The following is a 26,902-nucleotide window of genomic DNA, read 5'->3' as shown; positions in this document are numbered from 1 at the left end:
CTATACAACCTTACGAACAGTAGGATGTGGAAATGGAAAGCCAATATTGAAATTCATACGGAATTGCAAGGGGCCTCATAGTCAAAACAATATTGAAAAAGAAAAACAAAGTTGGAGGGCTCACAGGTCTCAATTTCAAAGCTTACTTTGTAGCTACAGTAATCAAAGTGGCGATTTTTTTTTTTCCTAATCAAAACAAAAATAAAAATGAGTGTTGGCAAGGATGTGGAGCAATAGGAATCCTACACTGCTGATGCAGCCACTGTTGAGAACAGTTTGGCAGTTCCTCAAAACCTAAACAAAGAATTAACTATATGATATCACTCCTAGACATATACCCTAGAGAAATGAAAACATATGTTCACAGAGAAATTTATGCACAAATACATATAGCAGCATTACTGACAATGGCTAAATATGCATCAGGTAAATTGTGGTATATACATACAATGGAATATCATTCAGCCATATAAAAGAATAAGTATTGGTACAAACTACCACTTTGAGGATGAACCTCAAAACATTATGCTAAGTAAGAAAACCCAGACACATATTAAACTATTCCATTTATATAAAATGTCATAAATAAGCAAATTCGTAAAGAAAGCAGGTTAAGTGTCTGCAAAGAGAATTGATTTTTTTAATAGGGGTCTGGGGAAATAGAAGTAATTACTTAATGGATATGGGATGTTCTTTTGGTGTTATGAAAACATTTTGAAACCAGAGAGAGTTGGTGGTGGCACAACAGTACAGCTGCACTAAATGCCACTGAATTTATATACTTTAAAATAGTTAACTATGCTATGTGAATATCACCTCAATTTTTTTTACTAAGGTAAAGGCTAATGTTGGGGGACCAATATGAACTATCATATACTAATGAGAAACAGTTTTACTGCTTACTATATTGGTATTTATACTATTGTTAGGTACTTAGTTCACCCCGCCAACCGTCCCCCCCAAATAACATGTAGTAAAAAATCATGGAGCCCAGCTGGCGTGGCTCAGTGGTTGAGTGCTACCCCATGAACCAAGAGGTCCGTGGTTCAATTCCAGGTCAAGGCACATGCCTGGGTTTCGGGCTCAATCCCCAGTAGTGGGCATGCAGGGGGCAGCCGATCAATGTCTCTCTCATCAATGTTTCTATCCCTCCCACTTTCTCTAAGGTAGAAATATCAGATTACAGTAAGATTTACACAGATGAACTATGGTTATTTCTCTCAGTTTAAATGAGCTTTTCCCTAATTAAAGAAGGGTTTGAGAACTCCAGATAAGTACCAAAGAACTTACTAAAAAAACATAATGCAACTTCTTTCTGGCTTATGTACCACCCCCAGAAATATGCTGGTTTTTGTTCTTTTTCCTTCCTTTCTGGATATTGTTTATAAGGCCTAGAAAAGTTCACCTTCACAAAATTCCAATATTAGTTTTTATAAAAATGCTTATTTCTGAAGATCAATTTTCTTAACAGTATTGAAATATGAATTCATAATGTTTTCCAAAAAACAACTAAGCTGTTAAAATATTATTTTATTATTCCGTTCTCCATGATACTTCATTTTTCCTTTAATCTCTAATACATTTCTCCCTTCCTTTCTATTCCAGTGCTCCAATTCTAGGGTTCCTGTCTAATTCTTTTTTCTCACACACACAAACTATGCAGAATTATATTCTGTTTCCTTTCCACAGTTCTAGAATTTCAAAAAGTCTTTATACTTCATATCCACTGCAACAAGGTTGTAATTTGCATAATATACTTCACTTTAATGTTTAAGTCATAGCCCCTAGCAGTAACTATTTTCTGCAAAGTTTACAAGAAAATCTAAAACTAAAAAATTATAAATAAACCATTTTATTTAAGCAACTATTTTTATGAGTAGCTCAAAACCATAAATGCAACTAAAAGCCAAATACAGAAAAATACAATCTACTTAACCAAGCAGAGATAAGTGTCATGGTCATGTAAAATGTTTTTATTACAATACACAATAATCACTTTGTCCAGCTTCTTTGAAAACAAAAGGAAAATGATGTTATCAGAAGAAATTATTTTGTGTAGCACCATCTTGGACTCTCCAAGTACGGAGATGCTTTGGAAAATTTGACTTAGAACTAGAATAAAACTTTCTCTCTATCTCTCTCTGTCTCTCTCTCTCACACACAGACACACACACACACACTTGCTATAAAATTCCTGATTAAAGTATCCTAATTTCTGTGAGCCCACTTTTAAAAGTTAAATATATGCCCAGCCGGGTGTAGCTCAGCAGTTGAGGGTCAACCTAGAATCCAGGCAATCGGGGTTCGATTCCCGGTCAAGGCACATGCCTGGGTTGCGGACTTGATCCCCAGTCAGGGCATGCAGGAGGCAGCCAATCAGTGACTCTCTCTTCCTTGATGTTTCCATATCTCTCTCTTCCTCTCCTTTCCTCTCACTGAAATCAACAAAGATATATTTAAAATAATAAAAATAAAAAAATAAAAAGTTAAAGATAGTACTGTGACATAAAAAAAAAAATCAAATATAATAAACCTAACAAAAGATATGCGTAACTTCTAACCAGAAAGCTATAGTTTGGTAAAACCACTTTGGAAAACAACTTAGCATTTTATACTAATGACACACCTTACAACCAGGAGATTTCACTCCTAGAAACAGAGCCAACAGAAATGGCTGCACATGTGCATTAAAAACATATATAGGAATGTTCTTAGAAGCATTATTTGTAATGGCCCAAACCTGAAAATAATCTAATGTACATCAACAATATAATGGGTAAATTATGGCATACTCACACAACTGAATACTAAAGTAATAAAAATCAACTATAGATCCACGCAACATGGATGGATATCACAAACATTATTGAGTGAAGCAAGCAAGACACAAAAAATAGAGGGTGATCCTGTCTATACGAAACTCAAAAACAGAGAAAGCCATAACTACAGCATTTCAGGACACAGACTTAGGAGGTAGAAATATTTTTTACAAACAGGACAATTATAACCATTAAAGGCAGGATAATAGTTCATTTAGTGTAAAAGGATGAGTAATGCAATTTTACGCAAATGAGCATGCAATAGAAGAATTTCTATGGTGCTGATAATGTTCTGGTTCTTGACCAAATTAGAGTTTCACAGTGTTTACTGTATAATTATTTAAGCAATACATTTGTTTGATGCACACTGTTTCACTTTACAATTAAAACTTGTCTTCAAAAAGCAAATGAGAAAAATCTATTGGTCGTTTTAGGCAATTACTGTAGGTGAGAGAGAGCGAGAGAGAGAAAAGGCATACATAAATTGGTATGAATTACTTCTTTCTAATGATTCACAAAACTTGATAAAGAAGTCACTTTGGGCCTCCTCACAAACGGTTGCTTAGTATAAATGCCTGCACCTTCCTCTTATCAGCTTGTTTTATATTGGAAAAATATAAAACTCGGGGTTAAATCTTACAAATCTGAGATTTCCAATGAGTGATATGGAAACCACTGGTAGCTAACGAGCAGTTTCAGGTCCTATACTAATGAAAAGTTTTAATCTAATAGTTGTTTGTTGATTTTAAGAGTTACTTTCTATTTATGGCAAATGAAGTTAGTTTCCCACTCACTATAATATTCTACTTTCCTTTCAAAATGAATGCAGGTTGGAAAATGATAAGTTAAAACAAAACAAGTAAATAGCAGTAAAAGGTGGTAAATACTTATGGCCAAATTGTTGACATTTGTCCCTGAATAACTGAAGTTCTGAAAACACTGCTATAATCTATAGCTTTGACCATGTGCTTCTGGAATATTTATCCTACAAACCCAATTTAGCCATGTAGAGAATGAAATATAAACTCAAATAATCTCTACTCTTCTGCAAAGCCTAAATAAACTTCTGACCAAACCCACAAACATGACTATTTAACAATACTCTAATTAGCTAACCAGCCAAAGCAGCTTTTAATGCACCCCCCGCCAAAAGAGTAAAAGTGTCTATGTATTCTCTCATTGGTATACAACTATCCATAGTAGAAAAAAGCATCACTTTCAAATTAAAGCTGCCCTTGGATCAAATTCTCACACTAACTCCTTGTAAGATTTTCTACAAACTGTTTTTCCAAGCCTTCCTTTCCTCATATATAAAGTGAGGATAACAATGTATACCTCCTCCAAATTACTTCCTACTTTGGAACCTTGGTTTGGAATGGAGATAATAATATATCCCTAGAAGCAACATTGTTGTAATGATTAAGTGGGAATTTATGTAAACGGTTTATCACAATGAATTGTGCACAACAGGCACTAAATAGTTTTCCTCTTCCTCCATTTCTCTTGCTTTTCTTAGTAAATGCAAGAGCATAAAGCACACAGTATTGTTAACCCTGCCCCAAACCTACACCCCAAATAAAATCCACATGAACTTACTTAACCTTCTCATTTTATCCTTTGGGCAGTCATAAGTGAATAAAGTACAGATATAGTATCTCTATTTCACATGTAAACTGAGACTCAAAAAAACAAGAGTAGCACATATACATCAGTAGTGGGATTAAAACTGAAGCCCACATTTACCATAAATAGTTATAATTGACTCAGACGTTACAGGCATTTTAGTACTAATAAAAAATCAATTCTACTTACCAGAAAATAGTAGTGTTTTCAGAAAACAAAACAAAAAGTAGATCATGGATCTGAGGGTTTCAGTGGATCCAAATCAGAAATTATGTTACAGAAAGTAAAACTTAGGGACTTAATTTTTAAAACAACTGAATTTTGATTGTTAATGATAAAAATAATTTTCCTCAGACAGCAATAAAGTGAATTCCAGTTAGAACTGGCAAATACCTTCTAATTCACCCCACTTTTTAAATATATTTATTCTCATGTAAGTGGACCAAATGAAAACATAAACTCAACCTCCGTACCCTCAAAACTTTATTACGATTTTTTGTCTAGAGGGGAGGAAAACATATGACCTAAAAATCCCTAAAAAGGGAGACATTTTTTAAAAAAGAAAACGCGCGCGCGTGTGCGCGCGCGCACACACACGTATTTATATAAAAATCTAATTCCTGAAAGTTGGAAATGAATTTAAGTGTTTCTATTTTTAAGTAAAAGTAGACATATTTAAATTTTTCTTTCTGCATCTCACCCTTCAAAAGTAATAAATTCTTAGTAAAGAATTGTTATGAATGGCTTTAGATATGATAATGGCAATATGGTTACCTTTAGGATGTCTAGGATTTACTTCAAAATAATATGGGGTAGAGGGGTATGGATATAGATGAAACAAGACAGCACATGACAATAAGTTTGAAGCTGGGTGATAATTATGTGAGAAATCACTAAACTATCCTGTCTTCAGGGGCATGTTTTAGGTTTTCCATAATTATAAGTTATTTTTAATGAAGCTAATAAATTTTGGGCCCTGTTCTTTGGAGTGCTTTGTCTTGCTGTATTGAAATTTTCCAAGTAACCACATTCACCTAATAGAAATCTAGGTCTTTAAACATTCAGCATTATATTTTTGCATTTGACATAAGTAGAATGTTAATATTTTTTTCTAGCTGGAGTAGTAAAATGCTGTGATGCTATCTATGATTTCTGTTCGCTAATAGCAGCTAATGTCATGTGATATTGAAATATTGAAATATAATAAAATAGACACCCTAAACATTCAGATAAAAAGAAGAGGTAAGCTAAAACCCTCATACACTGATAAGCAAAAATGTAGAGTGGTTTAACCATTTTCAAAAGTTTGGCAATTTCTTAAAATGTTACACATAAATTTACTTTTTGACCCAGCAATTCCATTCCTAGGTAACAACAGAAGAGATATGAAAATATGTCTACACCAAAACTTGTACACAAATGTTCACAACGGCATTACTAACATTATTCCACACAAAAAGTAGAAATCCAAATGAAAGAAGCCAAACACAAACCAAGTATCATATGATTCCGTTTATACGAAATGTCCAAAGGGGGAAAACTTATTAGGTATTGCCTAGTTAGGGGTGGAAATGAGAAGTGACTGCAAATGTTTCCAGAATTTTCTTTTTGGGGTAATTAAAATATTCTAAAATTAGACTGCGGTGATGGTTGCACAGTTTTGGAAATTAACTAAAAATCACTGAACTGATACACTTAAAAACAAGAGCATTTTATGTTACATAAATTATACCTCAATATAACTGTAAAGGAGAAGGGAAGGAAACAAGGAGAAGCAGGAGGACTATAGTGCCTCTGGGATGATGGATGAATGGATCTCAAAGAAGTAACTTGATCTAAGTCTCAACTAAATAGATAGCAGAGCCAATACTGAAATCCAAGCTTAACTACAAAATCCATATTCTTCCTACATTCAGAGAAGGGAGCACTAGAAGCAATATATCTTACTCAACTTTGCAAGGATAAATTACATCCACCAGTGAAGCAACAATACATGGGACACACAAAAGGTTCCTTTAAAACTGAGATAAAGTTATGGTGAGAATTAAACAGTGAGAAAAAAAGAGGAATCAAACATAAGAAATAAGTTATCTGCAGAATGAAGAAAGTAAATACACAAAATCCAAACAAGGTGGCATGGGAAGCAGGACCCAGACCTTGTCCGTGAATATATGAAAGCTGAAACCAAATTAACTGAATAGTGAGGAGTGTTCAAACAAATTAAATTTGGCAGTTTATCTCCAATACTGTCTGTGGATAGTGCCCTGACCCAGATCTGCTATAGTGTAGACAGATTTATCAGGCTATCGCAGCTCTGTAATACTGACACTAAGATGATCCAACTCACTTGGGATTCATTCCAGGTTTATGGGTCAATCTTCAGATTATAATCTGTGTCTGATAGAAGTTTTCCTACAGGAGGAGAATGCACTGATTGGTGAATACAGGCAGCCAATTCGTTTCGCAATTACACTTCTCAACGTATATCAATAATATGACATCCTAGTTTATACCTCAGACTTGAAATCATTTGAAACCTAAATTACTCCTGGTGTAAATAAAAAATTGAGCTTCTAAACATATCAATTCTGAGAACTAGAGTATGATACATAGTTCATCAGTTCCTGCCACACTAGAGAACTAACTCATAAGGCAGTTAGCCTTCCCTAGAGACATTCTGCTGCCTGCTGCATGCCTCTGAAAACTTCAACTTGTATTTTGTTTCTTTTAGAAACTGGACGAATGCTGCTTAAAAATCTGCAAATGTACAAAATGGCCTACACAAAATTTAACTACTTATATTCATTCATATTTTATAGTTTACAGAGTACTGTTACATTTCCTCATTTACTAGCCAACATCCTCTGAGATAACAGGACATAAATGCTTATCCAATACAAGTGAGGCAGTGAAGTAAAAGTAGTTTACAAAAGGACATGCTGCTAATAAACTAACCTGGATTAGAACCTAGGTCTTTGGTCTCCAAATACAGTAGCTCCTTCTACTTCGAACACTGCAACTATCTAAAAGGCCAACCCAATAATACCAAAAAAGTCTGTTTCTTCCAGGAAAACCAATAATTTTTTTTTTAGTCTCATAAGCAGTCAGAGAAATCCTCTAATAAATAGGAAAGATACCATGTAGCTCCATGCTTAGAGCGTCAGCCCATACACCAAAGGGTCGCAGGTTCCATTCCCAGTCAAGGGCATGTACCTGGGTTGCAGGTTTGATCCCTGTCCCATGTTCCATCGGGGCATGTGGGGGAGGCAACCAATCCAATCGATGTGTCTCTCTCACGTCGTTTCTCTCTCCCTCCTCCCTCCCTCCTCCTCCTTCTTCCCTTCATTCCACTATCTAAAAATCAACAGAAAAATATCCTCGGGTGAGGATTAACAAAGAAACAAAAAAGGAAAAAAAAGAGAAGAGAAGAGAAGAGAAGAGAAGAGAAGAGAAGAGAAGAGAAGAGAAGAGAAGAGAAGAGAAGAGAAGAGAAGAGAAGAGAAGAGAAGAGAAGAGAAGAGAAGAGAAGAGAGAAAAGAAAAGGGAGGGGAGGGGAGGGGAGGGGAGGGGAGGGGAGGGGAGGGGAGGGGAGGGGAGGGGAGGGGAGGGGAGGGGAGGGGAGGGGAGGGGAGGGGAGGGGAGGGGAGGGGAGGGGAGGAAAGCTTAAAGGGATCAGGACAGACTATAAGAAAAGTGCTCAAATATGAATAAAGGAGAGAAATAAAAGATTTATACATTATAGTGAAGAAAGTATTAAAAGAACCAAACAGTTCAATTTGGAACCAAATATGAATTTTAATTTTATATGTAAATTAAAGACATGCCTTCTTTTAGAATCTTGTTAAAAAGCCTAATGCTCTTTGTACTCTTTATCAAAAGGAATGAAATTGTTTATGGTTAGGAAGAGGTAAAGTTAATGTTTTGGTTCCATTACAAAAGTGGTATTAAGTATACTATGATTCAGCAATTCCACTCTAGGAATATGTATCTAAAAGAAATTAGGGCATATGTTCACTAAGAGACTTGTACAAGAATGTTCACAGCTGCTTTATATAATAGTCAATTGGCCAGGTGGCTTGGTTGGTTGGAGCATCTTCCTGAACACCAAAAGGTTTCGGGTTGAACTCCTAATCAGGCAGATGTTTCTTTCTCTTACTCTTTCTTTCTCCCCCCACCCAAAAATTAATTTTAAAAAAGAAAAGAAAAAAGAAAGCATCCTCAGGTGAGAATTTTTAGAAAAAAGTGTTTAATAAACAAAAGATAAGAATTTTTTAAATGTGTGTGCGTTTCTATGTAAAGTGAGGTCACAGAACAACAGGAGTATTTCCTATTTCCAAGCTCTGTTTAGCTTGACCTTAGAATGAAACTTATCAGTAACAATATGTAATGAATGAATGAAGTAATAAAGTAGAAAGGGAAAAGGTGGCTGAAAAGACTTAGGAAGAAATTCCACAATAAAAGAATCTCGGAAAAGAATGAATCTTGGTAAAGAATGATGTTATTAGCAAGCATACCTGAAGCTATAATTAAATAATCTCTAATAAATAGGCTTAAAGTATAACAATAAAGCTTAGTCTACAGTACGAATCTAAGTTATTCAATTTGGTTGATTTTATGTACTACTTATTGAGTGTCTATTCTTTTATCCAACAATGCTCTGCTGCTATGGAACAAACAAAAGCAACATGCACCTGTGCCCTGAAGACACTTATTAGTACAGAAAAGCAAGCCAAATAATCTAAATTATCAGTGTATCCCAATACCAGTGGTCTTTACTTTGGTGCCAAACAAGTAAAGTCAAGTCATAGACAGGTATTTGCAACTTAACCAATGTGATTATTTTTCTTGGTAAAGGTAGTCCCAGAAAGAGATGATTATTTGGAGAAATAATTAACAACAAAAAAGGATGATTAAAAAAATCATTATCAGACTTGAAAGGAGTACCTGGTATTTCTCGCTATGGCTAGGACTAAAGAGATATATTCCTGCTGAAGGGTGGTGGTGGTGGTGGTAAGAGATTTGGGTTTAATATGTCAGAGGAATTACACTCAAATACACACATATGGACACACTATTTATACACAAAGGAACTTTGTTTTGGTTAATAAAATTTTAGTATCTGTTTTAGATGATGTTTATTATCCTTTCAATACAATGTACCAAAACTATTAGCAAACTGTTTTCCAAAGCTGTGTGAATTAAACTAGAACTTACAGTGCAAGGTGAAAAAATAGCAACCAGGTTCTCCAAAATTAATATATATTTGCCGATAACTTACTCTGTACTAACTGTGTTGCTAGTACTGACCTATACGTCAAAACATATAAATCAAAGTGTCACTGCTTTAATGTCATCAGTTTATACACAGTGCCCAAGAACTATCTTACTTGTTGCTCTCTTCATTTTATTTTTATTTTTTTTACTTTTATTTATTTTTTGTTAATCCTCACTTGTGGTTATTTTTTTCCATTGCTTTTCAGAGAGTAGAAGGGAAGGGAAGGGGGACACAGATGTGAGAGAGATACACTGACTGGTTGCCTCCCGCACATGGCACAACCAGGGGCGGGGAGCAAACCGAACCTGCAACCCCGGTACGTGCCCTTGGCCGGGAATAGAACCCTCGACCCTTTGGTGCACAGGCCAACACTCTAACCACTGAGCTACACCAGCCAGGGCTATTTTTTTTTAATCCTCACCCAAAGATATGTTTTTATTGATTTGAGAGAGAAAGGAAGGGAGAGAGAAAAATCAAAGTGAGAAACACTGATGTGAGAGAGAATCATCAATCAGTTGCCTCCAATATGTCCCGACTGGGGACTGAACCAGCAACCTAGGTATGTGCCCAGACAGGGAATCAAGCCTGCAACCTTTTGGTACACGGGACGAAGCTCCAACCAACTAAGCCACCCAGCCAGGGCTTGTTGCCCTCTTTAGATATTCTTTCAACAAATTCCAAGACTGTCTGAACTGCCCATTACAAATATAAATTTTCAGCTACCAGTGATCTCCTTCAAAGGTGAACTTCCATAACACAAAAACCACTCACACTATTAACACTAGTACTATCAGTAGTGCTATTTATCTACTTCCACCCACATCATATGTTAAATAGGCTGGTATGGGAAGCTTCTCACCATCCACCGTCATTTAGCTACTCTAACTCGTACATTTCCCCCCCTTATTTTAACAGTTCTGAGATAAAATGCACCTCACAATCAACAGCATTTTATAACGCTGGACAGACAGTAATTAAACATAGCTGTCATGGTTCATCCACTAACTCAGTCACAGCTGTTCACCACGTATTGAGTTATTTGCATCGTTAGTTTCATGCATGTTGAGTTTAACTACCTTTAAAACGTTCCTTAAAATATTATTCTATAATTTGGCATTGAAACGAAAAGTTACTGTACACAAAGGTTAAAAAAAATGAGACTCCATCTCAAGAAACCACTCTCTACGCTCATCCATAAAAAGCAATTCCTCATCCTTTCAAATTTTATCCTAAGATTGCATAATTCAGTCACATCTTCAGACTCCACTTCGAATTCTGATTCTCCTGTTATTTCCACCACATCTGCTTGAACCTCTCAAAGTCATCCAACAAGGCTGGAATCAACTTCTTCCAAAAACTGTTAGTTCTGACCTCTTCCCATGAATCATGAATGTTAATGGCATCTAGAATTGTGAATCCTTTTCAGAAGGTTTTCAACTTACTTTGCCCAGATCCATCAGAGAAATCACTCTCTCGGCAGCTATAGCCTTACAAAATGTTTCTTAAATAAGACTTGAAAGTCAAATTTACTCCTTGATCCATGGGCTACAGAATGGATGCTGTATTAGCAGGCATAAAAACAACATTAATCTCACTGTATATCTCCTTCAGAGCTCTTGGGCGACCAAGTGCATTGCCAATAAGCGGTAAAAAGAAAGGAATCTTTCTTTTCTGAATAGTAGGTCTCAACAGTGGGCTTAAAATGTTCAGTAAACATGTTATAGACAGATGTGCTGTCATCCAGGCTTTGTTTTCCATGTATACAGAGCAAAGGCAAAGTAGATACGGCATATTTCTTAAGGGGCCTAGGATTTTCAGAATGGTAAGTAAACATAAGCTTGAACTTAGTCACCAGCTGCATTACCCCTAACAAGAGATAGCCTGTCCTTTGAAGCTTTGAAGCCAGGCACTGACTTCTCTCTAGCTATGGAAGTCCTAGGTGGCATCTTCTTCCAATATAAGGCTGTTTTTAGTGTAGCCACCTTCATTAATTATCTTAGCTAGATCTTCTGCATAACTTGCTGCAGCCTCTATATCAGGCACTTTTATGTTATGGATCAGCTTCTTTCCTTAAACCTCCTGAACCAACTTCTGCTAGCTTCAAACTTTTCTTCTGCAGCTTCCTCACCTTTCAGCCTTCGTAAAACTGAAGAAAGTTAGGGCCTTAATCTAGATTCAGTTTTGGCTAAAAGGAATGTTGTAACTGGTTTGATCTTCTATCCAAACCACTAAAACTTTCTCCGTATCAGCAATAAGGCTGTTTCACTTTCTTATCATTCATGTAGTTCACTGGAAGAGCACTTTTAATTTCCTTCAAGAACTTTTCCTCTGCATTGACAATTTGGCTGATGATCCCAAGAGACATTTCAGCCTATCTCAGCTTCTGACATGCCTTCCTCACTAAACTTAATAATTTCTAGTTTTTTATTTAAAGTGGGAGACGCACGACTCTTCCTTTTGCTTCAACACTGAGAGGCCACTGTAGGGTTATTAATTGCCCTAATTTCAATACTGTGTGTCTAAGGAAATAGGGAGGCCCAAGGAGAGAGAGAGAGATGGGGGAACAGCTAGTCGGGGAGCAGTCGGAACACAAATAACATTTATGTGGGCATGGTACATGGTGCACCAAAACAATTACAACAGTAACATCAAAAGTCACTGATTAGAGATCACCCTAACAAATATTACATAATGAAAGAGTTTGAAATATTGCGAGAATTACCAAAATGTGACAAAGAGACATGAATCGAGCAAATGCTGTGGAAAAATGATGGTAATAGACTTGTGCAACAGTGAGTTGTTACAATCCTTCAATTTGCAAAAAGTATAATACTGCAAAGTGCAATAAAACCAAATGCAATAAAACAAAGTATGCCTGTGTTAATATTCAATTTCTGCACTGACGGTTCAAATTAATCTTGAAGGGTACAATCTAAATTACTGTTTAATAATATCAGTGTTAGTTACTAAAAATACCTACATCTAATACAAGAATTTCCTGTATTTACTTACCGGAAATAAAATAGTAAACTGAGTCTATGATTAGATTCAAATAGTAACAAAGGGCAAAGTACCGTGAACAAAAATGTCTACATTAATTTTTAGTTAATAATAGAAGAAAATGATTTATCGTAAATTCCTTTTAATATACTCATTCTGTATGTGCATTTGAGGATTTGAAAAAGTGATAAAGGAGTACATTATAAAGGGAACTTAAAGGAAGACAGACTGCCAGGGTCTGAGTCTCAGTTCTGCTAATTACCAGTTATGTGACCTTTGGAAAATCACTTAACTTGTCTGTCCCTCAATGCCCATCTGTAAACTGAACCTTAACAAGAGTACCCACATCCTAACAATGGTACCCACCACCGCAAAGGATTGTTGTAAGGATTACCTCAGTTAACATATGTAAAATGCTTAAAACTGTAACTAGTATATGAACAGTACTATCAGCTATTATTGTATAATGTTATATTGCTGTTAACTATTATATTATTTCGTCTCTTTGCAACATTGTGGTTAATTGCTACTATACGGAACAGCACACATACAAAACATTTCCATCACTGCAGAAAGTTCTATTAAACAGCACTGTATCAGACTACAAGATAGTTAGAATGCCTGGTAAGATAATGCATATCATCATCTCTAATTTATTTTTATTTTTGGAAGTGCTTAGAAAAAAGCAATCTAAACCCAAAGTATTTTAAAATTTAGAACTTTAACATGTAACAAAAAACTTGGGGTTCAGTCCTATTTAACAAGTCAAATAAAAGGGGGTTGGGGAATGAAACAGAAGAGAGACTATCTCTTTTATAAGGATCTCTATTCTGAGAAATAACCAAACAAATGGACTTTTTAATACTCTTCTACCCTATGTTACTAACCTCTCTTCCTCAGCACATGGTGCCATGCTTAGAAAATGAATTATTAAACATATTCAAATACAACTATCAACGTATTTTTAAAAACAAAGTTACGACATAGTAATATATATACTTCTTTAACACAGTAAATAAAGAGCTAGGTGGGCCCTAGTCAGGTGGCTCAGTTTGGTTGGAGCATCGTCTATACATCAAAATGTGGATTCGATTCCCAGTCAGGGCACATACCTAGGCTGCAGGTTAAATCCCAGGCCGGGGTGCATAAGAGAGGCAACTGATGGATGTTTCTCTCTCATATCAATGTCCCTCTCTCTCAAAACAATAAAAAAACATATACTTGGTTAAAGATTAAAAAAAAATCTACAGGTGGGTCTAACGATTATAGCCTAAACATTTTGAGGTATCTGCAACATCTGTAATTTAATATGAAAGAATTTCTGATTTCAATTGGTAACAAAGTCACAGGTATTGCTTATACAACTGTGATTTGTTGCCTACATTCAAAAATCAAATAAAATGCTAAATCTCACTTAGAGGTTGGTGAAATAAAGATATGATTGTTTTCCATCTAAGTTTATGAACCCCGAGTTTAAAAAAAAAGAAAAAAGATTGCTTAAAAGACTAGACTTTAGAATCACAAAACCCTATACTCAAACCCACCACTTCCTAGGTAGGTAATATTGGGAAAATGTACTTAATCTCTCTACTTCATCTGTGAAACGGGAATAATACCTACATAAAACTGTGTTATTTAATTATCATGCTATTTAACATATTCTCAGTAAACGTATATACTATCATAAACAGTAACTAAGTTCAGTCAGTTATATAGTTCACAATCCTCACTGTGCATCAGAAACTCAGAGAAGTGGTATCAGTTGGTTTGGACTATATCCCATCACCGGTATATTTTTAAAGCTCCCAGATAATTCTAATGTGCAGCCACTGGCCTAAGGACAAAGTTCAAACTCTAGTTTGCAACACTAGACACTCAGGTCACTGCCCACAACTCTATATTTTAATCACTCCTCCATAGGTACCCTATGCTCTGAACACACACTCAACTAATGCTTCCTCAAGAAGTGGGCTATAGTAGTGGCTCTCAAACTTCAGTTTGCATCAGAATCACCTGAAGAACCTGTTGAAACACAAACTGCTAAACTTTATCTCCAGAATTGCTGATTCAGTCGGACTGGGGTGAAGTCCAAGTACTTGAATTCTAACAAATCCGAGGTAATACTGACACTGCTGGTGCAAGCTCTACAGTTTGAAAAATCAATGAGCCACACTAGATCACAACCTGTATCTTTGCATTCACCTGAAACACCATTCCCATATCTATTATTCCACTCCTGCCTAGCTAACTTTCACTTTTCTTTCAAAATTACGTAAGAATTCAACTTTAGGAAGCATTTGCTCACTTCAAGAAACCACCTCAAGACATTTATTACCTAGTATAAAACTTGGATGTAAGAAAAAAAACACACACTATAAAATGTTTTTAATGTAGATATCTGCTAGCATATATAAATTCTTTTCAAGAATTAGGAAGGAAAGGCCTCCTTTGGACAGGTGAATTTGAAAAAGGTGAAAAAGCAAATGGACAGTTCATCAAGCAGAATAGAATCTGGGTATCAGCCGCCACCAACTCCCTTGGCCAGGCACCTTTATGCAAGCAGCAATCCCACAATCAGTCATGGCAGCCCTGGCACAGCATACCAATAAAACACAAAGGAAGAACACTTACATCAACCCTAGATTTGAGGAAGGGAGAAAGGGGCAATCAGGAAAGGATCTTTACAGAAGATATCACCTAAGTTTTGAATAGTGAATCACCTCTGTGTATTAGAAAGACAAAATTGTGCTTTAATGTCTTTATACCCAGTGTAGGGCTCATTGTAGATGTTCAACAAGTGTTTGAATACTCACATTGAATAAAACTATATGAAAGCACTTGATCATCTCTCTCTTTCTTGCCAAATAAAGAAGCAAACACCATCCAAAGCTGGCCCCCAAAACTATAACTACTATCTCAATATTAACATAATTGGTCTGTACACTTATCAGCTCGGGGAAAAGAATGGATTACAATAACCAGCTGGGAGATGAGGAGGCAAAAGGAGCCTGCTGATAAGACAATTAGGTTTTTTCCAAACTAAAGACTTTCATATCAAACATTCTACATGACCTGATTCAGAGATGATTTCCTAATTATTTCAACACGCACTAAAAATTTTAAAAGAATCTGGGAAACAAGGTCCAAAACACTAATTTTACAATGAAGAAACAGAGGCCTAGAAAAGTAATAACTCAAAGACACAAAGGTGCTGCTATAGCTGTAATTAAAACTCAGATCTTTGGCCCCAGCTTTCTCTCTCCTACACTAAGCTGCCTTTATATTTATAAAAATTTTAAAAATTCATAACTAAAAAGTTCTCAGGTTAACCAGAGTTTTGGTCTTTGTACCCCATTTGTATGAGAGGGGAAAAAAATCATCTATAATCTTATTTTGTCTAGTAACTCAAGATATGTTTTACTCTTGGTAAAGATTCATTCCTAGTCTCTTTGCAAAATTATACATACAAAGCTAATAATCAAATAATAATCCTGCTATAACCATCAAAGTTTCCCAATTATCAAGAAAGCATTACACTGCCTTTCTAGGATGCAGTACTTTCTAAGGAAAGAAAAAGAGCCTGATGTTTGAAATATGTTTAAATATAAGCAGAAAACTCTGGCCATGATCCTCATCTCTCAGTTAAAAAGAGTACCTCATCCTCTGACCATTCTCATTGATAAAGTTTTAATATGCTAGCTCTATGTGCTGGTAAAAAACAATTAATTAAAATCCTCTACTTCTGGAAAGTAACCTCATCATTTATTTAGATGATTTTATTCACCTTTTAAAATTAATGTTCTTTGGGTTTATTCAAAATGCAATATGGTCTAATACTTAAAAGCTACCTTTTTAACCTCTACAGTAATAACAGAGCCAAGCTTTTATTATTCCCATATTACAGATGAAAAAACTGAGGTTCAGAGAGGCTAAAGAATTTGCCCAGTTTACATACCTAGGAAGGGGTTGAGTTAGAATTTGAAACAGGCAGTATGACTCAAGTGCCAGGAACTCTCTTGCACAATGAACAAAGGCATTCTTAGCCACTTACCATGTGACAGTGCTTCCTTATCAGTGAGCATAAACTTTTAAATTATTCCTAGCAGTACAAGGCACACAATAAGGCATTTTCATCCCAAAAGTTAATTTAGAATTTAACAATAAAGTAGAGCACAGCTTAAGATGTTCTTTAGCTTTCATATTGTTCACTGTCATAAAAATGCACATTTGCTACTTCATACTATCTACTACAGAATGCAAGAAGCCTACCTCTCAGTGCTCTAAATAAGATAAGAAAAATAACAATATAATCAGGCATCTCCCTCAGAAAAAAGGGGAGGCATGCTTACTACCCATTTTAACAATTTACGTTTCCCCAAGTTTGGGATTCTCCTATAACACAACCCACTCACTTCATGTACAGGTGTCACATCTTCACACTACCTGTGCAAAGTGGGGATCACAGATCTCACACAAATGCTGATTCTGTGGCTACTGTTACTGCTATAATGCACTGTTCTTCATTTCTGACCAAAGAGTCTCATGGCTCCTACTAGCATCCAATTAAACTGTGGCAGGTTAACCTGTGTGAACCCTGAAAAGACACCTAGTAAGAAGAGCTGCTGGTGGCTAACTGGGCTCAAATTTTTAAAAGACAGAGCCAGCCTAGCAGCCATTGCTACACAGGGGCCTCTCATGCAAACTGCACTTCAGGGAGAAGCATGCACTGAACTGCCTGCCTAGACTCTGTTTCTGCCATCTGATCCAGCCCTTTAAAAGGAGTTCCTGGAATGCTATTTCAACCAATAGGACTGAGGCTTTCTCAATCCAATCAGAGCTGTGTAGCTCTGACCAACCAGAGAGGTTCTATTCTGATCAATCAGGATAGTACCTTTTGGACCAATCAAATTTCAAGGATTTGGGATCCTCATTTGCATGAGGACAGGCCAATCAGGGACCAAGGACAGGGACTTCTGTCCATATAAGCCAGCTCCCCTCTGGCTCTGGAAGCACACTTTCCCTCTCCACCAAGACTGAAGATTGTAGCTCCCAGGCTAAGCTGAAACACCTAATATGTACTATCAGGCCAGAACCAACTGGCACAGAACAGAGCAGACCAGCAAGGAGCAGAGCTGTCCAGCTGGAGAGGGGCCTGGCCCCAGAGCTGCCTTATAGCCTTGCTGAGGCACACAATTGAGCTGTTTTCACTGAATAAAGTTTCTGTTTTTTAAAAAATCCTCATCACCGTACCTAAAATTGGGGATTCCTATTGGTGCCAACACCTGAAAGTGGGGTATAATCTCAGAACCTTCCCAGACCTTGCTAGGCATTAGCACATAATCAATGTTTATTATAATTGAGGGATTCCAATTCCATATTGCCAAAAGGATTAAAAAAAGCAAAACTCAACTATATGCTACCTTCAAGAGGTGCATCTTAATTATAAAGAAAAAGTTTTAAGTAAATGGATGGAAAAAGATATGCTTTGGAAACAGAAAGCTGGAGAAAGTTGGAGTGGCTATGTTAATATCTGATAAAGTAGACTTCAAGACAAAGACTACTACCAGGAATAAATTAGGACATTTCATAATGATAACAAGGTCATTTCATCAGGAAGACAATCATAAATTGTGCAAGCCTAATAACAAAGCTTCAAAATACTTTAGGCAAAATTTGACAGAATTAAGGGAGAAATGGGCAATTCCATGGTCATAGATATTTTAACATCTCTCAGCAACTGCTAGAATTAGAACCCCCACTCCCCCAAAGACAGAAAACCAGTAAAGACATAAATTATTTGAAAAATATTACCAAAACTCCTTAATTGAATTGATATTTACAGAATCCTACCCAACTGAAGAACACACATTCTTTTTGAGTGTGAAAGGTACATTTACCAAGACAGGCCATCTGCTAGAACATAAAACAAGGTTCAATAAACTTAAGAGGAGTAAAATCATATAAAGGATATTCTCTGACTTCAATATGAGCCCGACCAATGCAGTTCAGTGGTTGATCATCGACCCATGAACCAAGAGGTTATTGGTTTGATTCCCACGTCAGGGCATATAGGAGTGTGCAGGAGGCAGCCAATTGATGATGTTTCTCTCTCATCGATGTTTCTATCTCTATATCCCTCTCCCTTCCTCCCTCTCTAAAAATCAATAAAAGTAAATATTTTTTTAAATGTTAGCAGTCAACAAGATGTCTAAAATAACCCCAAATATTTGAAAATTAGACTTGTAATCCATGAGTTAATGAAGAAATCACAAAGCAAACAAACAAAAAAATGAATCACAAAGCAAATTAGAACAATTTCAAACTGAATAAAGACACAACATATCGAAATCTATGGGATACAGCAATGCTTAGAGGAAAATGTCTAGCTTTGCATGTTTATATTAGAAAATAAGAACTCTATGAGCTAGGTTCCACTTTAAGAAGCTAGAAAAAGAAAAGCAAAATATGTTTAAGAAAAAAATTATAAATAACAAAAATAAATGACAGCCCGGCCGAGCGTGGCTCAGCGGTTGAGCACTGACGTAGGATCCAGGAGATCGAGGTTCGATTCCTGGTCAGGGCACATGCCTGGGCTGCGGGTTCAATTTCCAATGACTCTCTCATCATTGATGTTTCTGTCTCTCTCGCCCTCTCCTTTCCTCTCTCAAATCAATAAAGATATATTTTTTTAAAAAATTAAAAATAAAATAAAATAAATGACAAATGGAGAAGTAACAATGTTATTACATGAAAAGATATCAAAATTGATAAACCTGAATTAGACTGGTAGTGAAAAAAATGAAAGAGCACATTAACACCACCAGAAATTAAAGGAGATTTCACTACATATCCTACAGACATTAGGAGACTAACAAGGAAATCTTATAAACAACTTACGTCAACAAATGAGATGAAAATTTTCTTTAAAAATACAACTTACCAAAACTGACTTAAGAGGAAACAAAATCTGAATAGCCCTGTGTCCACTAAAAAACTGAATGTTACCAAAAACCTTCTCATAAAAAAAATTCCAAGTCCAGATGGTATCACTGGTGAATTCTACCTAGAATTCTAGAAAAAACATCAGTATTTCACAAACTTACTAAAAGCTCACAGTTACAAAAACATTGAGGGACCACTTCTCAACTTATTTTATGAAACCATCATAATCCTAATACTGAAACCTAACAGACATTACGACCAAAGAAAACTACAACACAATATCCTTCATGAAGAAATATCCCAAAATTCCTAACAAAATATTAAATATAAAAAGGATACTACTACACCATGACAAAGTGACGTTATCCTAGGAATGAAGATTATGTTAACTTTTTTTTTTTAATCCTCACTCGAGGATATTTTCCCCATAGCTTTTCAGAGAGAATGGAAGGGAGAGAGAAACATCAATGTGAGAGACACACATTGCCTGGCTGCCTCCTGCACTTGCCCTCACCTGGGCCAGGGATCAAACCTATAACCTAGGTAGGTGCCCTTGACCAGAACTGAATCTGAGATCCTTCAGTCGCTCTACCCACTGAGCCAAACTAGCTACGGCTATTTTAACTTTTTTAAAGTATTATTTTAACTTTCGAAAACTACCATTTATTTATCCATTCTACCAATGGCGGGCAGTCTGTTTCTACATATTGGCTACTGCAAACAGGCTATTATGTACATTTCTGTTCACATCCTGGTATATAAGTACAAGCACTTATCTCACAGGAATGTAGATTTAAGTATAACTGCTAGATTTAAGGTACATATACTTCAGGACTTTTGATGTTTCCTTTTAATCTGATGGAAGTGAAATGGTTTCTTTTTATGGTTTTACTTTGCACTCTCCTGATTACCAATGAGATTATAATTCAGGGCTTTTCCAACTGTGGGTAACCAAGTTACGATATCACTTAGGCGAGTTGCAACTATTAAAAAAAAATCAGTGTATCAGAGTGCACTGCATAAAATGCTGTTTCATGGAACTTTTATTTCCATTGTGTGTTTGTACTGAGTCACAATGTAAAATGCTTTTGTAACTGTGAGCTTCTAGTAAGTTAAAAACCATTAGTATAGTTGTTTAATTGTAACAAAACTCCTTAGAGATATTTGCACAACTAACTGGTGCATCATTTAGGCCTACAGCACAAAGGAAGGTATTTTATAAAGAAGGTAGGACTTGCACTAGTCGGTGTGGCTCAGTTGGTTGGACTGTAGTCCCATACACCAAAAGGTGGCAGGTTCTATTCCCAGTCGGCACAAAGCCAGGTTGTGGTTCGATCCCTAGTCTGGGCACCTGTGGAATGCTTCTCTCTCACATAGATGTTTCTCTCTCTCTCCCCCTAAAATCAATTTTAAAAAAGAAGAAGAAAAAAAAGGTAGGACTTGAGATGTCCTTCAAGCACTAACTGGCAAGAACAGAGAATTAGAAGAGGAGGAAAAAACCTGAGGGAAGCAATAAGGAAGTGATACATTACTTGGAGAAAAGATTCTATAAAACCAACAGGCCTAACTATGACCTACTTAAAGCTCATTTAAAAAGAATCGTATTTCCAGCCCAGCTGGAGTGGCTCAGCTGTTGAGCATTGATCTATGATCCAGGAGATCGAGGTTCGATTCCCGGTCAGGGCACATGCCTGGGTTGTGGGCTCGATCCCCAGGAGAAAGCATGCAAGAGGCAGCCGATCAATGGCTCTCATCATTGATGTTTCTCTCTCTCCCTTCCTTTCTCTCTGAAACCAATAAAAATTATATTAAAAAAAATAAAGTAAATAATAAAAAGAATCACATTTCTCAGTAAGAAAAGGTTTCTCTCAGTACTGAAAGCTAGGAAGCTAGGATCCTGTCCTCATAACTATCAAAATGACAGAAAACTGATCCCTCATCTGTAGATTCAACCCTAATTCTTACCTCAAGAATCATCTCATACTGGGGCTTATGCAAATATTTTAGGCCTTTGCTTCCTAATTTTCCCTACAGAATATCAGAGTAGCAAGAATCATCTCAATTCTAAAGACCTATATTTTTATTCTGCTAACAAAGACTTGCCAAGCCCCTACTGCATCACCCCTCTATTAAGAAACTAATCTGTATCTCCCTAATAATTTTAACCCCTGGCTATGTTCTTTAAAGCTTGATACCCTTGCCCTTAGTTGGGTAGCTCAGTTGGTTAGCATGTCATCTCGATATGCCAAGCTTGCTGGGTTTGATCTCTGCCCAGTCAGGGCACAAAGAAGCGACCAATGAATACATAAACAAGTGGAACAACAAATCAATGTTTTTTTCTCTCTTTTTCAAATCAATCAATAAATTCTGTTTAAAAGTAGCTTGATTCCCTTTACTAAAATCATCCTAATTGACTCCTCTTGAAAATATTTTGCTTCTTGTGGACAAAAATGGGGCTCTATAATAAATCTAACTGAAAGTAACCTCATAGGGTGATCTGATCACACCATGGGCAGGTCATAATGGTAGTCATACCTCAGGCCTATAACTTCCCTAGTAAAAGGTTACCTTTGCCTTAAGCAAGCCCTGTCCATTGCTTTTGTGTATCTAAGGTTAGCACACTATTGAAATGCCTTTTTTTCAGATCCTTGGGAAGCATAACCATCCTCAGGAGATCACATAATCTTGGTAAGCATCTCGTAATCCAATCCCCACCTTGCCGTCGCTTTCTCCCACCTTCATGTACTCTTCCTTATGTTCCCTCCTAAATTCCAAATGTATAAAAGAAACTACAAAACATTCATTCTCTGGAGCATTTGAGATTTTGCTTCCCAACATTGTTGTCAGTTTGGCTCAAACAAATTATAAAAACTCTCTACAGGTTTGAATGTTTCTTATGTTGACGGATTGTTAAACCATTCCAAAAACCATGACCAAACTTCTGCTACCTTCTTTGTTCTACCAATAATATCCCTACTCTGCCATTTTCAAATACTATTCTTTTCCATAAGAATTTCCTCCTCACAAGCTGCTGGACCAATTACACCACAGCAACTGGTGCAATAACCGTGTTAATCTACCTGTCTCTTAATAATTCTATGATCTTAAGTATTTGAATTCCTTAACTTCTCTGAAATTCAACCTCATTTCTAAAATGGGTAAAACAATAGGTACCAAGGAATAATAAGAATTGCATAATCTCTTCCTTTGCCTTGCTTCTTTTAAAATTTTAAAATTTTAATTTTAGCTTCCTTTAAATGCAATACAGTGTTTTATAGAGGGAGGCACTTACACTGAAATAGCAGGAAATATGGAAAAGGAGAAAGTGCAAGACAAAATAAGTATAAATAAACATATCAAGTGGAATTACTGCTCTGCCAAGGTGCTCTCCTTGTATGTTGATTCTAAAGAGGCAAATGTGGCCCTGGCTGTTTGGGCTCAGTGGTTAGAGCTACAGCCTGCACACTGAAGGGTCTCGGGTTCGATTCCTGATCAAGGGCATGTACCTGGGTTGTAGGTTCAATCCCTGGCCCTGGTCAGGTTGTGTATGGGAGGCAACCAATTGATGTCACTCTCTCACACTGATGTTTCTCTCCTCCCCCTCCCTTTTATTCTCTCTAAATATCAATAGAAAAAATATTCTCAGGTGAGGATTAACAATAAACAAGTGAAATAAATAAAGAGGGAAATGTGGCCCAGGCTGGTGTGGCTCAGTTGGTTGGCGTGTCGCTGGTACAGCAAAAGGTCAAAGTTCGATTCCCAGTGAGGGCACATACCCAAGTTGTGGTGGTTCAGTCCCCAGTCGGGGCCTGATCAATGTTTCTCTCTCTCCCTCTCCATCTCTAAAATCAATTTAAAAAATAAAGAGGCAAATGTAAAGATACTTCTTTCCCCATAGCAGGCAAAATTCTAAGAACTCTCAATGACCCACACCTGTCTAATCCCCTCCCCTTGCGTGTGGGAGAGACCTTTAGATACAATGATGGGATATAACTCTTAAGACTGTTCGGTGGAAAACAGAATTTTGCATTTGTATTTAAATTCCCTAACCAGTTGATTTCACACACAAAAAAGATTATCCTGGGTGGGCCTGACCTAATCAGATGAGCTTTTAATAGAGGCTTTAAAGGGGAGTCTAGAGGTCAGAGATAGAGGAAGTCAGAGACTGGCCCTACTTGCCAGTATGAAAGCAAACACTATTTGGAACATGGTAAGGAAATGAGAATGGTCCCTGGCCAATAGCTAGCAATAAAACCGGTCATACAGCCACAAGGAAATTAATTCTGCCAACAAGTAGTGAGCCTGGAAGAAGACCTTAAGTCTCAGGTGAGAATTGCAGCCACAGCTGACATCTTGATTTTAGCCTAGAGAAATGCTGAACTGAGAGCTTGGTTACAAAAAGTACCCAGATGTCTGACCTATAGAAATTGTGAGATAATAAAGAGCTGTTGCTTAAGCTGTTACATTTGTGGTACTTGCTACACTTCAAAAGAAAACTAATACACTCCCTCAACATAGAACAAAGCAGCAAAGAAAATAAAGGGGGAGAGGGGAGACTTGTATCTTTTCCCCCAGAGTGCATTATATCTCCTCAAAGCACTGATATAGATCCAGAATCAAGGAAAGATTAAGACTGTAAAAAATCTTAAAAGTTTTAGCAATGAAAAGGGAATTTTCACACACAACTTATAAACAACTACCGTGTACTTTATTACTACCTTCATTTTAATGAAAAAAGTAAAGCTCAAGAGTGACATTCCAAAGATCACAAAGCTAGGGAATGTTTAAAGTAACTTCAGCCAAGTGCTTGCCCCTACACCACAGCCCCCTTAAAGCATTAAAAAAAGCCATTTAAATCAACAGTAATTCTATTAGTGTCTTCAAAGAAAGCAAAAGCAACAACAAATTTCCATATTTCACATCTACCTAAATATCCCTTAGCTTTGTCAGACAATCAAAACTAAAGAGTATACAGAGAAATTTTCATTCACAAGTAATTTGGTTGTAAAAATGACCATTGGTAGACCACTTGAATGAATTTAAAGTACATTTTGAAAATGTAGCAAAACACCTGTAGGTTTTCAAAACTTTAGATAGCAAACAATTTGCGTTATAAGTATTCTCAAAAACCACAAAAATCACAAGCAAGTAAACCACCTTTCCAGATCTTTCAACATTCCACCCTTTGGACAAATTTTTGAATCTGAATTCTTCATATATCATAAAAATAAGAATGTGACACAATATATCATACAATAAACACGTCGTTTTTATTTTCACTCTTGTGGATATTACCCTAAGTGCTTGGGCAGCAGAATTTGCAATTTTCTTAAAAACATGCACATAGAAAACTAAAAGGTGGAGTTACACTCAAATTCCACAGAAGTTACAAATCACACAACTTTCTTTATGTCAATTCAAAAGACTAACTTTACCTGCTAAGATGCAAAATATAGTCTTCGTAGTCACAACCAAGAGAAGGAATAAACTGTCATCTTAACACCAATAATAACAGCGAATAATTCGCTCTTGTCACATACAAACACTGAAACATACAAACAGCATTGTTGAGTCCATTAAGCTTCCAAAACCATCCCATGATTTAAACGCCCAGGGCACGATTCTCTGCAATGTGAAGGGAATCGATAACATTTCAAATATGGGTAGAAGGGGTGAGGTGACAATTTTAAAACCTTAAAATTTCTCAATCTCTATAGCATACAAGCAGCATCCAGTTCAGACCCTCCAATCAAGGCCCAGGTCCAACTTCAAGCACTCCAGTTTCCCAGATCTTCACCCCGCCCCCACCCCGAGAAAAGAGAGAAAACAACTTTTATTGGTCTCATCTCCCGGGGGATTGACAGACTAGCGGGGCAGTGCTCGGGCCTGGACACGTTTCACAGGGATGCCTCCGTCGGGGCGGAGAGGGCAGATAGCGGGAAGCCTGGCTTCGACGCCCCTTTTCCCCCAGTTGCCAGCTCCCAGCCCCACCCCAGCAAAAAAACGCCTGGGCCGGCCGCCACGCCGAGCGACCCCCAGGCCCCTCCACTGAGGCGAGCTCCTTGTCATGTGACGACGCTGCCGCTAAAACACCGCAGAAACGCAGGGCGGCGGGAGGCGTTCGCACCAGCCCGCCTCGGCCCGGCCCCGCCGGGCGCGGACGAGTCCCGAAGTCCGGGCGGGGTGGGGGGAGGCGGAGGGCGGGCTTGGCGGCGGGCCCGAGCGCGCCACAAAGGCTTTCGCGACCGCCGCCGTAGTGCCCGAGCGGGCGGGGGCACAATATTCGGAGCCCGCGGGATGGGTGAGGAGCGACGAGAGCTCCGGGGTACCCGCCGCGCCCACAGCCGTCGCCCCCACGCGCCCGGACGGTCAGCGACCGCCGCACCGCGCACAGGCCCGCACGGCCTCCCTCCCCCGCGCGGAGCCCGAGCCGGGCCCGCCCGCTCGCTCGCTCCCCGCTCGCGCTCTCTCGCTCTCGCCCGGCCTCCATTTTGGATCGGCGTCTCCAGCCCCCGCGCTGCTGCCGCCGCATTCCCCCTATTTCCCGCCCCCCGCCGCTGTCGCCGCCGCCCGTACTCACCTCAGCTGCCCATCCGGGCGCCACCGGCCGTGGACCTAGTTTCCCCCCAAAAGTCTCCGGTGTGTTATTCCCGATGTGGGGGGGTTGTTACGGGGTGGTCGCCGGGGGTTCGGGAGCGGGGGCCGCGCCTTCAACGGAGCTGCAATCCTAACCCGCCATCTGGTGGCATTTTCCACACGCCAATGGCGCCGCTGCAGACTTGGGTCCGGACCGCCCTCTGCTGGCCGCGGTGCATACTGCTTCGCTGACGGGACGGGTCTGCCGGGAAAGGGGAGGGAGCTGAGGCGCGAGCTGGGGGCCACAGCGGGGACGCGCGCAAACGCTTTCCTGTGGGGATTGCGCGCACGCGCACCAGCGGGGCGGGAAACGTGGGCTCTGCGTGGCGGCCCCGCCCCTGCACGGAGCGCTAGGCCAGCTCAGCCAATCGTGAGCGGCGGATCCCGCTGGGTGAGGGCGTTGTGGACAGTTCGTGGGCTGCCTGAGGCGGGCGGAAAGACAGCCACCGTGGCGCCTGCGCGCATCTCCAGCCGAATTGCCGCCCGCCATTTTTGGAGCTTTCCGGAGACCAGGGAGGGAAACCCGCCCCCGGCCCCTTCACCAAGGCCCCTCCCCTGGTCGCCGGACTGGCGGGTTTTTGCAGCCCCGCCCGGCTCCTGCTGTCCC

General features: G+C 38.3%; 1 protein-coding gene across 2 annotated transcripts in view; it reads right to left on the bottom strand.

Moving 5' to 3' along the window:
* STAG1 (STAG1 cohesin complex component) overlaps positions 1–26,499 on the bottom strand; it is a 273,379-nt gene extending 246,880 nt beyond the window's left edge. For both annotated transcript variants that reach the window (XM_081160341.1, XM_081160342.1), the window contains exon 1: positions 26,240–26,499. The gene's annotated coding sequence lies outside the window, so the exon portion shown is untranslated. The remainder of the gene's footprint in view (positions 1–26,239) is intronic.
* Between the last annotated feature and the right edge of the window lie 403 nt (positions 26,500–26,902).

This window comes from Miniopterus schreibersii (genome assembly GCF_964146895.1).
Source record: "Miniopterus schreibersii genome assembly, chromosome: 15".
NCBI lineage: Eukaryota > Metazoa > Chordata > Mammalia > Chiroptera > Miniopteridae > Miniopterus > Miniopterus schreibersii.
Note: the sequence above shows the minus strand (reverse complement) of the source record. Positions and strands in the feature narration are given on the sequence as shown.